Genomic DNA, 20071 nt, shown 5'->3' with positions numbered 1-20071 from the left:
ACATATCGGGAGGGCGGCACTGTCTTAATGCTTTATTGAATAATTTGCAAAATTCTTAGGATCATCTTTGTCAAATGTTAAAATGGTAACTAGAAATTCCTATGGCTTACCTGTAGGTTCAAGCCATGGAAAGTATCCTCCCTGTTAATTTACCACTATGGAACATGAATCTACAGAATGGGCTCAACATTTCTAACAAATACACTTCAGCTTTTTTTTTTTTTTCTCTCCTTTTTTTAAGTTACTCCTTTTACCATTTAGTAAATTGTAAATTAGCATTTCATATAACAAATTTACTAAAACAATGTTTTTAAAACTAATATTACCCTATCCTATCTCACAAACCAAAAATAATTGGGACTTTAACAGAATTATATGGATCAAATTCAAGTGAAAGAATTCTCGTTTCCGTAATTATAATGGTGGGTAGGAAGCTATATTATGTAGAGCAGGTTACTGTGCAGCAGAATACTGGCATGACAGGATGTCTGTTTTTGTCACCGAACCTTAACACAAAAACCTGTCCAAGCCCAAACGGTTTAAATTGCACCTGGATAACCTTATTTTTTTTTTCGATCGTCCTTTTATTTTGAAAACCCTAAACGGTTAGGAATCATTAAATACAACCATATGATTTTATCTTATGCTATGCATTATAAGATAAAAAGACAGACATATGGAATTATCTGTTTCATAAACTATTTACAGTAGCCTCTCTACCATTTCTTCTTTCATTTGGCAGTTTTACCGTGGAAAAAGACAGCTATTTCTTCTCTGTTGAACTTGACTCTCAGGTGACTATTATATTTAATTAGTTACATATAGTTTTTAAGTGGTGGAAACAAACTGTTGTACATTTTACTTTCCTTGGGCTCATTGTCTCATTGCAAGACTAAATTTAGGTTAAGCATTTCTTGTGGGATAGTCGAAATCACATTTATTACACAAAGAAATTCACGATCGACTGAATGACTACAAAGTGCACAGGTCCTGTGGTTGTTGGCTCCTGTGACAGTTACAACTCTTCTGGTAAGGTTTAAGAGTGTGTTTATGGTTTTTTTTGACCATTCTTCCAGAAGCGAACATTTTAGGTCAGGTGTTGGAGAAGAAGGCCTTGCTTAGCAGTCCCTAAGGTATTCTTTGTGAACATACTGGAAGTGCATCCATGGTCAGATGAGACAAAAGTGTATATTTTTGGCGATAGAGATACTGTTTATGTTTGGAGGAAAAAAGAGGTCTAAAAGCCAAAAAACACTGTCCCCACAGTAAAATATGGTGGGAGTAATATGCTTCGCAGCATCTACAACTGGGAATCTTGAAGAATTTTGACCATTCTTCCAGAAGTGCATTTGTGAGGTCAGACACTGACTGGTTTACAATAGGAAATTTCATGATTGGATTTGTTGCACAGGTGACAGAAAGCATTTAGCTTGTTTGTGTGGGTGGCTGCAAATTTCAGTCGAGCTTAAAGGTGCTGATTTTGAAACTTCACTGTGGATAGTGACAGTCTGTGATTTAAGAGTAAATAGAACATATCAGTAAATCCTGCTTTGACTCAACTTTTTCCAAGGTACAAATACATACTTCAAAGCAATGACACAAATACAATGTTAATTGTAAACTGTGATCAGCTTACTTATCTCCATCATTATACTTCAGTCACTTTTACAATAAAGTTAGTTTTTGGTTATTTGATTGCACTGTTTTACATGACTACCCTGATACAACTTACATTTATTAGTCGCTGTCAACCACACTATTCAGACATGGATAAAGGATTCAAATATGGAAAAATTGGTCATGGATTAAAGATTGAGGAAAAGTGGCATACTTCTACAAGACTTACAGTTTTAATCAACCTGTTGGTCCTTTTGGAGCAAGACGGAAGCCTGCCAAACAGCTAAAAATGAATACCTTGATCAAATCAGATTCTTACTGTATTCTGTATGTATCCTTCTTATGGTAGGAGAATGCTGACAGTTGACCTCAGCAAGATGGAGGGAATAAGAATGAAGATGAAAGGGGAAATGGCTGACTCCCAAACCAAGAATAATTCTGTTTTGTTTGACACTGAAAATTTGAGAAGAAACAAGGTAACTTTTCTTCTTTGTCTTGTAAATAGTAACTGATTTAGTGTAACAGATAATATCAGAGTATATACAGACAGCTTTAGCAGTGGTCAGAAGTGTTCTGGACTGATACATAATGTGTGTGCGCGTGTATGTGTCGTGGTAGAGGAAAAACATATGACCTGGTGTAACACTGAGTTGCCACGGATACACTGCAGCTCTTTGGCAGATCACGATATGAACTATCAGGCTTCATGGATGAACAATACTTGTTTCTTCTTTTAAGGAAAAACAGAATATATCCATACTTTCCCTGTAAGAAGCTTAATAGATGCAACTGAACAGTTAATAAGTTTAGCCAGTAGATGGCAGTAATTGACATTTAATGGTGAATCGCTAAGGACTTTATATTAAACTAGAAGGTGGAGTACCAAAATCTAAATTTCAATGTTGATATTAAATTTGATTTAACACCATGTTCAAAACAATATAGATATTGTGCTGGAACAGAAGTCTGAAAAGCCTTGTGTACCACAATAATTCTAGAAATGTTTTATTTTAGATAAGCTCAAAGCTCTTTTCATTTTTCCAAATGAACCAGTCTGTCACTTTTACTGTCTACTCCAAATTAATTAAAATTAAGGAGATAATAGCGCTGCTTAGATGGAATACATCACAGAGACTGGCAAAAGAAATTAAAGTCTTTACTTTAATAGAGATGATAAAGGATGAACGACCTTCATTCATCACCAAACAATAAAATGGTGTCAGCAATTTAATGGGATGCAGGCACCGATGCTTCGTGTAGTTAGAAAAGGGTATAATTCAGGTGCATTCAGCTTTTATTTGAGTGAAATTAGATTTTTGTTTTGTTTGGGTGGATCACAATAAGTGGTCACTTGTGCTCCATTAGCTAGGATCATTGTTGCTGTAAAAGAGATCTCTTTTTTCTCTTTCTTTCTGTTGAGGTAGTAGGGTTTGGCATCTGTGGTGGGAACAACGCCACATCTGTTTTTGTGGTGTTATTTCTTCTTTTTTCTTTAGACGCTGACACACAGTAATTTCCCTCCGAAATAGGGCCATCGTTTTCAATTTATCCGTCATTAACCTTTGCTGTGTGATGCCCGGCAAGTGTGAGTCATCTTACAAAGTGCATTGTTTCAGTGGAAAATGACTACAACATATTCTTACAAAAGGCTCAATTTCCCAGAGGCGAGGCAGTGGACACAATCTCATTCCCATCATGGTCCTCTCTACTACCTCCTCAAAACATCTAAACCATTTTACACAATACCACGGCATAGTTTATGAATCCAGTGGGCATTCCTCATTCAAGCAAAAGATTCCTATTTAGGCAACTCCATTCAGTTCATTCTCTTCACAATATTTTGCAGCCCTTTCATTTTTCAGTCTGTATGTCCATTTTTTCCCCGTTTTCTCATTCAGTATCGGTCATAATAGCTTCCTGCCTGTTGTGTTTAGGTGTCTGAATCTTGGGAAAGAAATCGGCTGTGGTGTTTTGCCAGTGCTGGAAGCATCACACCTAGCTGCATATAATTCATTTTCTAACTTGTTTGAGTCTGAGTCATTAAACAGACATCCCTTACCCTTTTTGGCCTCATCAAAGTGAAGGGTCCTACACCTAGGCAACCCTCCCCTACAATGCACAACATCATGGCGGGAGAATTAGGCTCCCCTTGTCCTCCCAGTAAGCACAACAAAGAGGCTCTCTACTATTTATTTTAATGAGATCTTTTCATCACCATCAGAAAGAGCATTTTAGTCTGCAATTTTCAAGCTATTTCATAAGCTGAAAATTGCCATTTGTGAACCACTCTCCTGCTAGTAGATTTCAAATACACTCTCATTAGTGAGCCTGGAGGTGAAAATACGAAAATTATCTGTAAATACAGGCTCATAATCCCCCTCATCTGTTTCAATTTCAGAAGTCTCTGATAAGGCCTAGCTCTTTTTGTTTGAGGGCATCATCACTCTAATAATGGTGTAATGCCTCTTGTTCCTTTGACCTCTCATGACAGACACATGTGTTTTTCAGGTAAAACTAAACCTTCTTTTTTATATAAATGTCATTAAAAAAATCTACCACTAATTAAATCAACAATTGAGACTACTTTTAGCCCCTGCTGAATTTGTGAATTTACTCGCTTATGTGGCAAATGAAAAGTCTCTATTTTTTTGTACTTTAAATTTAATGGAAAAAGACACGATATCAACAAAAAAATCCAGAAATAACACCATTTAATCCTTGGCTCTACCTTCACTTGCTTCCTCTTCTTGATTTCTAAAGTTGATTTCAGTTCAGTTCAATTCAAATTTACTTATATAGCAACAAATCAGAACATCAGTCACATATATTGTAAAGACCCTACAGAGAAACCCCAACAATCAGATGACACTCTATTAGCAAGCACTTTGGTGACAATGGGAAGGAAAAACTCCCTTTTAACAAGAATAAACCTCCAGCAATGGCAGATTCAGGGAGGGGCAGATGGGTCCTGGGGGTGAGGGTAAGAAGACAAGGCAAAAGACATGCTGTGGAAGAGAACCAGAGATAATAATAAGCCACAATGAAAGGCAGAGTGGTGTATGAAAATGGGTGAGAGAAGGAGAAACGCTCAATGCGTCATAGCAAGCCCTCAGCAACCCAAGTCTATTGCAGCATAACTAAGTGTGAATTCAGGGTCACCTGATCCAACCCTAACTATAAGCATTTTAAAAAGGAAGGTTTTAAGCGTAATCTTAAAAGTAGAGAGCGTGTCTGTTTCCTGAATCCAAGGTGGGAGCTAGTTCCATAGAAGAAGGGCCTAAAGGCTACTACTTTTGAAATACGTATTTGAACCACAAGCAAAACATGACTTAATATGTGATGGAGAATCCTTTGTTGGCCAACACAATGGTAAGATGTTTCTTGTAGTTAGTCACCAGATTGGCACACACATTTTGGCCAACTTTTCTTTAAAACTCTCTAAATCCTGTAAGTTTCTTGGCTGCTGCATGGCACATTGAAGTATGAGCTTCCTCCACATATTTTCTTTAGGACTAAGGTCTTTTGATTGGCTAGGCCACTCCATAACCTTAATGTGCTTCTTTAACTTTCTTTGTTGCCTTGACAGTATTTTGGGGGTCATTGTCATACTGGAAAGCCCATCTCTACAACCCATCTTCAGTGTTCTGGCTGAAGGAAGGTTCTTGTCCAAGATTTTACGGTATATGGCCCTGTCCATTAGTTCCTCAATGCAGTGATGTCCTCCTCTACACCTAGAAGAAAAACAGCCCCAAAGTATTATTTTTCCACCTCCATCAAGTTCTCTAGGGTTGTGCAGCATCTCCACTTGAAACAGACTGATGTATCCACTCAAAGGTGTTTAACTAGATTCCACTCAATGACCAGGCAGATTTTCCTTTCTATCCTCCTTTGATCAATTGTTTGGCTATTCAATTTTACAGTTGACCCCAATTGTTCTTCTTGCTTCTTCTGTCAATTTAATTGTTCCCTCCTTTTTGAAAAACTTTGAATTGAAAGTCTAGAAAAAAGGAGACAATGAATAAATGTAAATAAATACAGGAAATAACTACACATCTCTAAATACTGTGAACCATTCAACTTTAGTAACATATTCCACTCCAATTCTAAACACTCCTGAAATTAATATTAACCACTGTCACACATACTTGTACTGCATTTTAACAAATTACAAATCACATATTTATGAACTGCGAGGAAAAACTGCATTTGTTTTGGTTCTTAGCAAGTTAGAGCTGTTTAGGTATCACTAACATAACCAAACAAACACTGCTTCAGCCCACTCATTGGTAGAGCCTGGTCAGGTGGCGATCAGTGGTCATGACAGTTTGCATATTAATGGTTATGAAACTAACCCCATAGCCCACTGTTTGTCAGTAGTGCTAGTTTCAGTGATTATGGAGATGTATTGTTGTTAAGGTTGGGGAAATCTGCATTCAACCAAGACTGATGAATGAAGAAACGTTTCTCCCACCTCACCAAGCTTCTTTCTGATGGTTTTATGGCTTGTTCTGGCCTTATGCAGGTCTGAGTTGACGGGCACAACACCAAAATACCAACCTGAAGGGAGCTAGCCGCTACAGTGATAGTCCACAAATTTCTATCAATAAATGTATTCAGTAACGTGGTCACTGGGGGACTGCTAATTAAAGTGAGTGTCTGATCACTCCCACAGTCCGTGCCCACACTGCTCTCTCAACCATGGTTTAAAGCTTACATCACCTCTCAGCATTTCTGCTAAAAATAAAAGTCACAAATGTGTGAATACCTGTGACAGCGTTGGTGAAAATAATCAGAAGTGTCTAGAGCTGACTGAATATATACACGTTCTACTACCAACAAGAACGGGGACACATACACGTGGGAGCTATTCAAACTCATCAAAGGAGAGGATCATTGTTGATGAGTCCCAGGTTTTTATCAAACAGGAAGCTTGGAAATCTGATGCAGGACATAGTGGAATGCAACATAATAACCCTGGGGTATAATAAATCCAAATGTGGCTCTTATGTGAAGGGACTTAACAAGAAAATGCTTCACAGTGTAAAAAAGGTGGTTTCAACCAGAAGCATTCGCTTATGGTTAAAATCACTGAATCATAATTTTATAAATGCAATGTGTCAGTGGACTCTGTCACAGCTGTGTACCGGTCATTCAGAGGAACAGGCCTAATCTCCAAACCAATTGCAGTTATTGGGACCAACACTAGGAGCTGCACGAGCACTGACAATGAATCTTGGACCGCTAAGCTATTGTTATACTTAAATGACTGAGGACAGGCTTTAAAAAAAAAAAGCAATAAGTATACAGAGTTATTATTTTCTAATCAATAAAAAGTGTATCAGTTCACACTTGATTTGCGCATGAATTGCTTTCCTCACTTTATTTAAACAAAATGCACAAATGAGCTTCTAATTATAATGAAACACATTCTGTTGTTTCTTTATACTGTTTAGAGATCTGTATTTAGATGAAATAAGATCTCATCATACCTCTAGTCTTGACACTTTTAAGGCTCAGTTGTTTTCTCATAAACAGAATATAAGCCAAAAATTATTGTTGTGTGATTACCTAAGCTTATATTCATCTAGTAATGATATTGTGCCTTTTTTGCCATCTCAGACAATAACTAAGAGAATATTTTGTGATGTTTCCTTTAGTATAGTCTGTGAAATCAATTTGGAAAAGGAGCGCTGCTGTTTTTATCCGCCTTCTTCACTATACAAAAAGAGACATGCCTGGCTATGTAGTGCTTATTATGAATTGATGTGTACAACAAGAACATCAGAGCCACATGGTTAGGCTCTTAGAGATCCCTGCACCTGGCACAGTGGCATAATTGGTCAGGATGGCCCACATTCCCCATTTGTCGGCCCACAAGACTGTTTGCTGGCTATAATACCCCTAGCCTTGTTCACCCATCTGAGCCCCAACCCTCTACAATGTCTCATATCATCACCATTTACATAGTCAAGAGCCGTTAGCTTTGTGCAATGGTAAACAGAGACAGAGCCCTTCCCTTTCCTGAACCCTTGTGTTTTGTCATCTTCCCTGTGAATTTGCTTATTAGTTTTCCATTGCCCAATCTCCCCAAAGACATGTCTTACTTATTGGGGGGCACAGGGCATAAAAGAAAGGGCAGCAATTTGCATGAAGTCTCTTTGCCATTTCAAAGGATCAGTGTTAGTTTGAGTGTGTTCAGGGAACAGTTATATCAAAGCTTTACAGACGTAGGCCTAATTGAAAAACCCAAAGCAAATTATAAGCTATTATAATATCAAAACTGCCACTGATGTCATCATTGTTATTAAAATGTTTATATGGACTTAAAATGTTTATTTGACTTATATGAAGTCAAACAGTCAGATATGAAATGTATGCTTCTTGACATGTAAACATGCACAAGACCCTGTTAGACATCGTCACGGGATCATTATTTAAGAGGCTAAATTAAATTACGCTAAGGATTATGATCAATTTCATCGTTAAAAAAACAAAACTGAAACAACATCATTAGAATAGCTACAGAACATTTATCTGACTTCTTACTGCAAAGATACGACCACTCTTTGTATAAACTGCATCAGTTTCACAAATTAGTACAAGTACAGACAAGCTAGTTGTTACCATCCTCTTTAAAATAGCCCATTTGGTCTTTTAAGGAGAGCAGCCATCTGAAGGCAGCCTATGATAATTAGAAACGTTATTAAATGTACACAATTTCCTAATGCAGCGAGTGCTTAGCCCGGCCAAGTGCCAGAGTGGCAGTAGCGATGATTGGCTTCATCGGGGCTTGTGCCTCCTTTGATAGAATACAGAAGTAGCAGATCAATCTTCTGCTATTGCACTCAGCCCTCAGAGTCCCTACTCCTCTTGCAGGCCCTTACTTCAAAGCCAGGGGAACATAATGTACAATCTTTTAATAGCTTTAGACCAAAGCTCTGGGGAGCTCTTGGCCACTGTATACCCTGCCTCAGTCTAAACACCTAATCAAGATTACCTGGGCTGGCCACAATAGCAGCTAAAATGCAATTCAAGATCTACAGCCCCTTTGAAGTCTTCATTGAGAAAAGCAGATGTTTCCTGGGTACAGGAGGTAATACAGCTAGCTGCAATTGCCAGACTTTGTTGTGACATCGTCTCACAGAGAAGCAATTACGGGCCTCCCAATTTAGTAGAAAAGATATTACACAGCTTACTGTGCTCAAAATGCAATACATATTCGACGATTTGGTCCAGCTGATTGGGATTTTTATAATGGCTCACAAAAGGCAATGCAGGGAAATGGGTAAAGGTGAGAACTACACAGCATTTGTGTGTGGGTGATCTTTTACACTGCTGGACCTACTGTGGTGTGCTGACAACTGCACCGTGCGTATAGGTCAACAGCACCCAAATGAGTATTGTGAGGGAGTTCAAATGAGTTTCAGTTAATTACCAAAGACATAGAAACAAAGTAGTACTATAGTACCGAGTCGGCAGAGAATAGACTCTTTTTTTGAACAGTGCTCATGTTTTCATTTGGTTTGACTGTTTTTTTGGGGGGTTTTGTTTAAAATCCTAATACAAACACCAAACTTGTGCTCATTCTTCTTATTCTATGTTCCACAGCAATCAGATTGTGGACTCTACATTTATGTCATAAAGATAAGTTAAAGCAACAAACGTTTGCCACTCTTGTTAAATGAATATAAGGTCACAAAAGACTGTAATGTTGACATATTAAAATATGATCAGGTCTAACATTTTTCTGTTCTTTCCCCAATATATTAGCATCTCATGCTAGAAGGTGTTATCACTGAGACATTATTCTTGATAAATTTGTTAAATCTGGATCGTCTGATTGGTTATGGCCTTTACCTATGCTTTCAGAATAAGAAGGATTTAGTGAGAAAGTCTTCAGCATGTTAATGTCACTGATCCTTTGTCACTGAAGGAAGTTTTTAAAGTAACTATTTTTTTCATTACAGTGAATAAAACATATTTATATGCTACAGGTATAACTACGAATAACTGAAAAGCTAAATTATGTTATTTAATCAGAGAAGTCAGGCATGGATGCAATACTAAATAAGTAGGTTTTGGGGAAACAATTTATAATACACCACACGACTAAGGGTGTAATTAGTTAAAGGTGGGTACACTAGGATAAGAATAGAAGAAGTTGGGTTTTTACAAGAAACAAAGAATTAATTATACAGCAAGTAAATCATAAGTACTATGATTTACTTGCTGTAAGCTGTATATACTATGCTGTATTATACATAGTACTACTAGTACTGTGTTTAATACAGCATGTGGCCTGAAAAGTACATGCATTACTCATACACTACATAATTGTTTATGCATGACTTAATATTACCTATACACTACCTAAACTTGCAGTAGAATTGTTTATTTGTTTCCTATAAAAATTTTCTATTCTTATTCTAATGACAGGGGAATTACACAGTTAGCCTTGGGCCATATTATAAATTGTATAAATAGATGATAACAATACAAAACTTAGTTCTTTAAAATCAGCATGTTGCTTTCTCCCTATGTTCTAGAAGTTGCAGGTATTTCTTTAAGGAAGCAGCTAGTGCAGAAAGTTAAAAAGGCAATTAAACACATAAGCTTCATAAAACAGAACAGCTGAAGCCTCCACTGTTTTTTCAGTTGTTTTACATCAACCCAGACAATGGTTTAAAAATATAGTATACTTTGTCTAGTGTGCTGAACCTTAATTGTGTTAGTGGTGCCACTGGCTGTTGGGCTGTCTAACTGTTGTACATGAGCAGTCACCATGTGGAAAGTGGACACAATCACTGATGGCACTTTTGTTTTGGGGCTTGCCATAGTGATTCAAAACTGAAGAAAATAAAAAAAGACTTGGCAGGAAAGGAAAGATGATTATTTTGAGCACTTGAGCAGCCATCTTAATGCTGCCAAACAGAGAAGTATAAATATTTTCCCTTTGGAATGGGCAAAGCTGGTGTTTGCTAAATCAGTTGCATTAGATGCATAAGATGCACACGCACAGACCTCCCCCGCCTGCCTCCCTTCTCACCACAACCACCGCTAAATAATTCGGTCAGATCATGCAAAGAAGCATGACAGCCACTCTGATCCTGAAAAAGGAATTGTGCCCCTTAACTCAGAGCTCATGTATGTCCTGTCATTTTTGTGGTGTAAACTGGTCGATTCAGACTTTTTTCTTTGTGCGCCATATCATCTTGTGATATACGCCAAGCTATTCTTTACAAGTTAGCTTACATATAACACTCACATATAATCATATAGCAAGTTTGTCTTTATCATTGTGAATGCCATATAGAGAGCCTCATTGGAGTTTGTTTGCTGGCATTAAAGTTGACTACCAGATGAGTATGATACAGCAGCAGTTAGTCCATAAAATAAAGTGAAAGTAAAGTACAGTTGAAATGCCACTATGTGTCTTTTTTAATCTTTAACAATATAATGGCAGCCTTTAATATTTTTGTACCAATAAGCTTGCATTTTAGAACACCTGCGTTAAAGTGAAGGGGAGGAGCAGAGGTGGAGTCTAAATGAGCTTCATACAAAGCAATTCGGACAAAACCTCCACAGGACACCTGCCTCCACTTTATCCCAAAGCTCAGGCTCATATACTGCTCTGCCCCCAGTAGGAAAGACAAAGATAGCAAAGGCCCTGGAGCTGAGCCCTGATCAGTTTGAACACAGCTTACCCCATCCATAGAAGCAGCTCTGATGGTTATCTGCTTTAGATGGAGAAACTGAAACAGATGAGGGCAAGGGGCATTTATAAGGTTAGTGTGCCTGTCACTTTTGTGTCTGTCTCGAAGGACATGGGTGCAATAGAAAAGTTATGAATTTCTATATGTTTGAAACAATGTTCATGTTGCTATCTTATCTATTTAACAGTTTGAAAACAACAACAACAAAAACTCCAGTATTTTATTGGCTGGTGACATGCATAACAGTGAATATACTCGGAATCACTGCACATAGAATATCTGCAAAGGTTGAGATTGGTCTTGATGGCAGTATGTGGTCACCATAACAACTTGTTTACTTGTGTTATTAACAAATTACCCCACATGCAGCCAAACTCAATTACTTATTATATTGAGATGTTGAGGCAGCAGACTGGTTCTTACTTTTGCATCACAACTTTCCTGCTGGGTAAAGCATGGAATTTAAACAGAGTTTAAAAAGTAGTCAGTGGCCACAAAAAACTCTAAATATAGTAAATAATCACATTTAAAATAAATGCCTTATACATTTTCACTTTACCAAAGTGGCACATAAATTCTCCATTTGGCTGACATTCTGCTTTAATCCCCCATACACAAATAAATGCTCCTTTGAAGTCCCAAATAATCTCATCAAATGTCTATGGGCTGGGACTGGTTAATCCAGTAGGAGTGTCCTGTTGACTGAGGGCACAAAATATCAAGCTAATTGTCGAGCTCCACCAAGATACACTTAATTGATATAAGATGATGACTCACAAACTCTGAAAATCTATCTGAAGACTTGTATGAGGTGATTAAAAGTAAGTCTGTAAAGTGCAAGGCCACACAAAAAATTTCCATGTGCATTTAATCATGTGTCCATGCAGTCAAACATGGTTCAGCCATCTTCCTGTTTCTCTGAAGATTCTTTGACATTTTATTCATACAAGGATTTTGTGCTGTGGGCCTACAACAAAAATCAAACTTGAATTTCTCGATCAATGTGCAAGTCAAATTAAAATAGCAATTGTTGCAAAAAGTACTTCCAACACTATGCGTAGAAGTTACACAATACAAGAGAGTTATTATTTTTGAAGTGTATCTGTTTGCTGAGATGCTTATGTGTTAATTACTTCATCAAGCTCTCAACAAATCGGTAAAACAGCATTAGGATCCTTATTACAGGCAAAAAGAAAAACTTGGACACAAACCATTTATTTATACAGTATAACATTTTTATGGTTACACTAATGTAAAAAACAGAGTCAATAATCCAGCTTTACAACCAACAACTGATTTTCATGTAGGCCGTGAAGTATGATTAAGTGGTTAGGCTTGTATTCACACTGGAGCCTTCAGATTGTCCTTCTGCACTACCACTCCCAACCCCTTGACCTCCCATCCTTTCCACCATGCTAGCCATCATGTCTGATGAGATTACAGGCTTAGTTTGCAAAGCAGTCTGGCTGTAGAACCTGGGCATAAAGCAGATGAGTGTGACTTAGTGTTTTGAGACAGAGAAGGGAGACGACTTGGAAAGAAAGAGAGCATGTTGTGTCTATACTAATGACTGAAGCAAACTGAAATCCTCCTTCCAAATGGAGCCAATACAATCTGCAGTGATTATCTCTCTTTTGTGCAGGACAGCCTGTAGACTAGTACACCCATTTGCACATGGGAGACAAACTGATGATCTCATCTGCATATGAACATCACAAATATGAGACCTCAATATTAGAGATCACTGGGGGACACTATGTGACATTTAGAATACATATTGTGCCAATACAAAAAGTCTTTAACAGCGCAAACGATACTCTGTTTGAGTTATGTTGTTGAGTTGATATTCACTTGATATGCCATCCAAAAAGTACTAAAGACACCAAAAAAGCATCACTTTTAAATAAACAAATGTAAGTTTTTCTATAACCAAAAAATTTCATGGTAATACTACTACTACTACTATTACTACTACTACTACTAATAATAATAATTTAATATGGTGAAACAGTGGTGGCCATCATGTGCCTAGGCTAATAGCCAAGAGATCAGCAACATCATTGTGATAAATGGTAAATGGTCTGTATTTATATAGCGCTTTTCTAGTCCCTAAGGACCCCAAAGCGCTTTACATATCCAGTCATTCACCCATTCACACACTGGTAATGGCAAGCTACGTTGTAGCCACAGCCACCCTGGGGCGCACTGACAGAGGCGAGGCTGCCGAGCACTGGCGCCACCGGGCCCTCTGACCACCACCAGTAGGCAACGGGTGAAGTGTCTTGCCCAAGGACACAACGACCGAGACTGTCCGAGCCGGGGCTCGAACCGGTAACCTTCCAATTACAAGGTGAACGCCCAACTCTTGAGCCACGATCGCTCTACATTGCCTTAGAATCATAAATGCCAGAAAAAAATCATGACTTTCCCAGCCCGTTCTCACTCTCACTCACGCGTAATATACTGTGAGAGTGAGAACGTGTTGCATTTGATTTTCCAGATATTTCTGTGATAACTGAAAACTTCATCACTGTGTCATCAGGTGACAAAGTCAAGATAATCGCCATAGTTACTGGGCTAGATTACCTGGACAACACTGTGACTTGTATCAGATTTTCATGATTTTTCAGCATTAAACCAAAGTAGTAGTAGTAGACATTGCCATTCATAGACCAATGTCACTTGTAGCTACTAAGAAGTAGAATTAAAAAATGGTCATGTCAAAAGCTCCCGAAACATGCATCTAAGATCACTGTGCACCACTGGTTCTTATTTGGGCCCAAGGAATTATTATTATTATCCCTAATCACCGTGCGGTATATCACATAATCTTCCTCAATTCAATTCAATTCAATTCAATTCAATTCAATTTATACAGCGCCAAATCACAACAACAGTCGCCTCAAGGCTTGTTATTGTAAGGTAGACCCTACAATAATACAGAAAAACCCAACAATCATATGACCCCCTATGAGCAAGCACTTTGGTGACACCGAGAAGGAAAAACTCCCTTTAAACAGGAAGAAACCTCCAGCAGAACCAGGCTCAGGGAGGGGCGGCCATCTGCCGCGACCGGTTAGGAAGAGAGAAGGAAGACAGAAAGAAGACAGTCTTTTACTGTTGTGGAGTTTACTGTGTTTGATTAATCAGTGTTGTTTGTATGTTTCAACAACAGGAAATGACTTTGAAAATACAAGGCAACACCAGTGACACTCTCACAGAGGCTCTGACTCTGGCTGATCCTTGTTATTTGTTATGTATGTTTTTCTCTATGCACCAGTTAAAGCCCATAAAACACATCTGAATGAATTGAAATTGCTGTTGAGAATTTGCTTTGCTATGGCTGGTCATCAACAGCAATTAACCTCCTAGGACCTGCCGTCCACATATGTGGACATCACATTTTTGGTTATTTAGACCAAAATACTCAATTTTGCTCTACATGGGCCTGATATCCACTTACGAGGACATTATACTGCTAGTGTTCTATCAAAATTTTAAATGAATATCCTCATTTGTGGCTCTCATTTTTCTTAAAAACAAAAATATGGTAAAAAAAAAATAAAAATCTGGCAATTCTTTGTTTTTACATTCATCGGGCCCCAATATGCCCAAATATCAAAGAGAAATAAAAAATGTATGTCGTGGAAGAGTTCGGGAGGTTAAAACCAGTGAAGTTTAGTTTGAGTCTATGTATCACCTAAATAAAAGAGGATATCTTTCAAAACTTCAAACGCTCTCTCAGGCATACAGTCTAAAAGACTACCAACGACATAGCCACCGGTAAAAGTAGTTTAATATTAATTACACAGATTAAAGTATTGTTATGACTTGCAGTGCACAAGCAGGCTTGTTAATGTTGATTGAAAATGATCTACATTGTAAAGATTTTGTGTAGTTGAAACAAAAGGGAGGATTCAGAGAAGCTAATAAAATATGCAGAATGAAATCAACACACAATATTATTTATTTGGGTGAGGGTTTGCTTACAGACTTCATGCGTATAGTTCATTTAACAAGTCTGAATCCAACAAAACTCAAGCATTTGGAAAGATAATGGCTGAGCAGCCACACTTACAGGTAATGTGAAAAAGTTTTTATGCAGCCGTGTGAAAAACTATGACTCGATAGCTTGTTCAACAAGCTACTGAGTCATAGTTTCAGCAGCAATAACTTAGTTATTGTTAGGTATTGTTTTCTGTGTGTTTTTTATCATTTCCTCACTTCATTGTGGAGAAACTTCAGCCATTATTCATAACTGTCAAGTGTGCTTGACAGTTATGAATAGTTTGTGCTGATATGTTTCTTCAAATGTGTTGCCATACATTACAGCCACATATCTCCATTTTGGTCTCATCGGTCTAAAGGACATTGTTAAAGATGTCTTGTGGTTTATTCAGATGCAACTATGTAAGCCTAAGCCTTTCTGCCATTTTCTTTTTAGTAACAACAAGCTTTCTCCTGCCAATTTTTCCAAACAAGTCATACTTGTTCACTCATTAACTTTAACATGTAACATGCTAACTAAGACCTATAGACTGAGATGATTGTTTTTTTTCTTTTCAATTTCTCTTAACACTGCAGACAGAGAATTTTCCGGGAATTCCACTCGTGGCAATATTGGCAGTTGTCTTGAATGTTTTACACTTACAATTTTGCAAATGTAACTTGTGCAAATTGTCAGTGTGCTTGGCAATTATGAGGTGTTTGCAAACCTAACTTTGCAAACCTAAGCAGTGCTACCACACTTCCCAACAAACCATACTGGTTCAGTCTTGTTCACATACTGTCATGAACATTTAAAATGTAATTGTGGCCAGTAGAGTTTTAGATGTAGCTCTTGGATTTTTCAGCAGTGTTTATGAGCATTGCACAGTCTGATCTTCGAGTGGATTTGCTGATATGTCCACTCCAAGAAAGAGTGTAGCATTATATTGATGCACACCTGAGTCTTTCAGACAAATAAACTGCCAAAACATCTATATTTATATAAGAGGAAATGCTTACTGATGATCAACTAATCAAAGTGCATTTGATTAGCATCAACTAAAGCATTTGCATTCTTAAGTTCTATGAAATAGTACGGGGTTACTTTATTTCTTCAGACAGAAACCACACAAGAAGCTACACACAGGCAATTCGCATTTGGAAACAGCTCAGGTCTTAGCAGCCTGTTATATGAAATCGAAGCCCTTTTTATTTCCATGTGTAGAAGGTTGTAGGGTCTTTTTCTGGCAGAAGATAAACAGTAAATAAGCTTAAAACAGAAAATTAAAGCAGACGTATAATTGATAAAGAGATAAAGGGACAGGAAGAAAAAGTGAACTGAAAAATATTAGAAAAGTTAAAAACAGTAATAATAAATACAAAAATTTCTGTACAAAAATGCCAAAATACTATGATCGTTACTATATACAGTGAAATACACTAATATTTTCCTATTTATATGTGCATAAAGAGCAGTGAGTATGATAATGATACACATGTATTTTTTAAAACAGTATTTTACAGTTTGACTGCTGTTGGGATACGGGACATACGATTGTGCTCCAGGCTGCACCGTGGCTGTAAAAGTCTGCCAGTGAAGGAGCTGCTCAGGGGGTGAAAGGTGTTAGCTTGGCAAAACCAACTCCTCTCACCCACCTTCTCTGTGGGATCTAGGGAACTGGTCAGAACAGAGCAGGCACTATCATGGTGAAGGTAAACACATTACAAAAGCTGCCGTTTATACACATACATTATATAAATTTGTTGCTAGCAACTCTTATATATTCAATTCAATTCAATTTTATTTGTATAGTGCAAAATCACAACAACAGTTGCCTCTTTATATTGTAAGGTAGACCCTACAATAATACATGCAATACATACATCAGCTGTAAATGCCCATTTGTACAGAAACAATGTGATTTGTGCATGTCTTTTGTCCTGTCTTCCTTCTCTCACCCCAACTGGTCGCAGCAGATGACCATTTGGATGACTGATTTTGTTACTGCAGCTCATTTGCAGTAATTAGTAGCTACCCACACGTGTGTGTCTTTCTTTCCTCTCTTAAACATAGTTCTTTGGAATATGCCAAGACTACAGCCAAACCACCTATTCAGACTCATCCAAAAACACACTCCTGTGTTTTTGTCTCTTGGTGGCTTGAAAATGTTTATATATAGTGTATATTTTGGGTAATTTATACAGCACTGTGGTCACCTGAGACTGTTTAAAATGTGCTATAGAAATAAAGTTTGGCTTGACCGAAATGCAGAAACCGTGTACAAGAATCAAGCATAAGTATAAGTGCACCCCATGATTCAGTAGCTCATAGAAACAGTTGTAGCAGCAAAACCTTGCAAAAACCTGAAAAAGTAGTTTTCTGTATGACTAATCCATTTCTCATATTGTTGTCCCATTCTTTACAATGTTGATTTAGTTCGTTTAGATTTGCAGACATTTAGTGTCTCTGGCCATTTAAATCAGACTGAGGTCTGGACTGAGCAACACCTTAATTTGTTACTTTTTCAGTCATTCTGTTGTAGATTAGCTGTCTGACAAATTTCCTCGTGGTTGAGTCTAGAATACTTTGGTATACAGAATGGTGTGGTGCATTATAGTCAAATGTATGGTGGCTCTGAGAGGTCAAATGCAGTTCCCTTCCTAGGGATGCAATAACATGATGGAACAGCTGTGAAAGATGTGTGCTATTTGTAAATGGCTAATAGCAAACGTGTATCTACAGTATGCTATATTGTATGTTTTAATCATGTGATTAAAACATAACTTAAGTTGCATCTTTGTCCACCTCTCCAAACTGGTGAACCCTACACTTCTTTCAAGAGTTTCTCAGTTCTCTGCATGTTTTGGTTTCCATCACTTCTGAAGCTCATATTATTGGGTCCCCAGACACATTTCCAATTTGTTTCTTGATTTTTTAAATTTTTTATCACTTTAGTTTACTTTTTAGTTTTTGCTGTATTTTCTCTATTTCTGTTGCATTTCATTCAACTCGTTGTGTTTCGTCTGCTTTTGCAGCATTTTTGTTTTTGCTGTTGTCTTAACTTGCAGTCTGTTTAACTTCTCAGGAGCACTGTACAAACATCTTGATTTTGGTGTTATTTGTCCAATGGACATTGTTCAAGAAGTCTTGTGGCGTTTTTCTTTAATGGCTGCACGGCTTATGTTTACAAAACCGTGCTGCTTTTTCACTGTAAAATAAGGGACTTCCAGTTGTTTTGTTATTACGTTAAAAACCTTCCCAAATATATTGGGAAGCAACAATTGCTTCTTTAAGATCATTGCTGATGTTATTTAATTATCATTGTGTTAGCACACAACAGTGCATGTCTGAATCTTCAAGACCTGCAAAATGGTAAAATTTGTGCTTTTATAGAGGTGTCTACACTTTGTGATGATCAGTGAATCAAGTGCATCTGATTAGCAGCATCTGACTGTTACTTTTCCTCTTTGTTTCCTTGGAAGCATTTACAATGTACTGAGGTTTTTTTTTTTAGGTTTTTTTTTACTGCTTCTGCATCTGTACTTGTGATTATGATAGGTGAGATAACATAGATTAGAAAACCAAGGCAATATGATATATTACGGATAGATACATATATTATAGTATATACATATAATATACATATTAACCAAAAACCCCAACTAAAAATGAACAGCAAGTTAATATAAATTAATCAATTTTTTTTTTTTTTTTTACAATACAAGCAGTATTACAGCTGATTTGAGATAGCAGCTATACTGTGTCAAGCTATTAAAGTGAATACACTGACTCTTAAAATATTGTGCATTGATGCTTTACCAATGTTGATCTTTGTTTCAGCCTCTACCACCCTGACGCCAATGGATGGATGGATGGATGGATGGATGGAAACGGAATTCAGATGCCCTTAGGACCTATTTCCCACATTTTTCCCAAATTGGATTTGGCAGCAATTTATGTTTTCAAGATTTTGCAAAATGTTGTTTCTGGAATGTTTGGGAGCATTAGGTTGATGGCTACTGCAAGCTACTCAGTGTGATTGTCAGCCTAAGTAGCTATATGATGTTACACTTCTGCAGAACTCTGGCTAGGGACTGGAACGTCATTCTTACATGTGTAGTTTTCAGAAATATATCACACTAGTATAAAAATACATATAATTTCTCTAGCTTCAGTCATTAAAACAAACACCTAAAGTAATATTGATAGGTATACATGAAGCATGTTTCTCATTATGGCAATTATTATTACAAGGAACTGGAAGCATAAGCAACTGACCACTAAAAAAAAGGCCTGGCTATGACTCATCTCAGGCTTCTTATTCCTACTTAAGTGTGAATACAGCTTTCCGTCCTCACTGTTGCAGTGTTTGTATCGCCACATGTCGGCAGTGTAACCATAAGGCTTCAGCTTTTGCTGGTTAAAGCATTGATGTATCTTTATTCCTGAAGTAATTATGCTAAATTACATATGTTTAATTAATATTGAAAATACTAGCAAGCAGCTGCTGTCTGAAACTTATATTGTCTGATGTGACACCTATATCTAAAACATGAAATTAAAAGAGTGCTTGTGTATTGTTTCATATGAGTCTGAAATGGTACAGGTGCACAAAGATGGTTCACCCAATAAAAAAATAGTCTTTGTGTTGTGGGAAGAACTTTGTTGACATGGATTGCCTATTGGATAAAAACAAAATTATCTATACTTGCAGTAACCTCTAGCTAAAAAGACCAAAGCTGTGTGCATAGAC

General features: G+C 37.3%; 1 long non-coding RNA gene across 1 annotated transcript; it reads left to right on the top strand.

Annotated features, from left to right (window-relative positions):
• The first annotated feature begins 1818 nt into the window (after nucleotides 1-1818).
• Nucleotides 1819-19940, top strand: LOC109199537 (uncharacterized). Its single transcript, XR_003222014.1, has 3 exons — nucleotides 1819-2093; nucleotides 16832-17030; nucleotides 19159-19940. It is a non-coding gene; the product is annotated as an uncharacterized LOC109199537 (long non-coding RNA).
• Nucleotides 19941-20071: the final 131 nt, after the last annotated feature.

This window comes from Oreochromis niloticus, linkage group LG10, assembly GCF_001858045.2.
Source record: "Oreochromis niloticus isolate F11D_XX linkage group LG10, O_niloticus_UMD_NMBU, whole genome shotgun sequence".
Taxonomy (NCBI): Eukaryota; Metazoa; Chordata; class Actinopteri; order Cichliformes; family Cichlidae; genus Oreochromis; species Oreochromis niloticus.
Note: the sequence above shows the minus strand (reverse complement) of the source record. Positions and strands in the feature narration are given on the sequence as shown.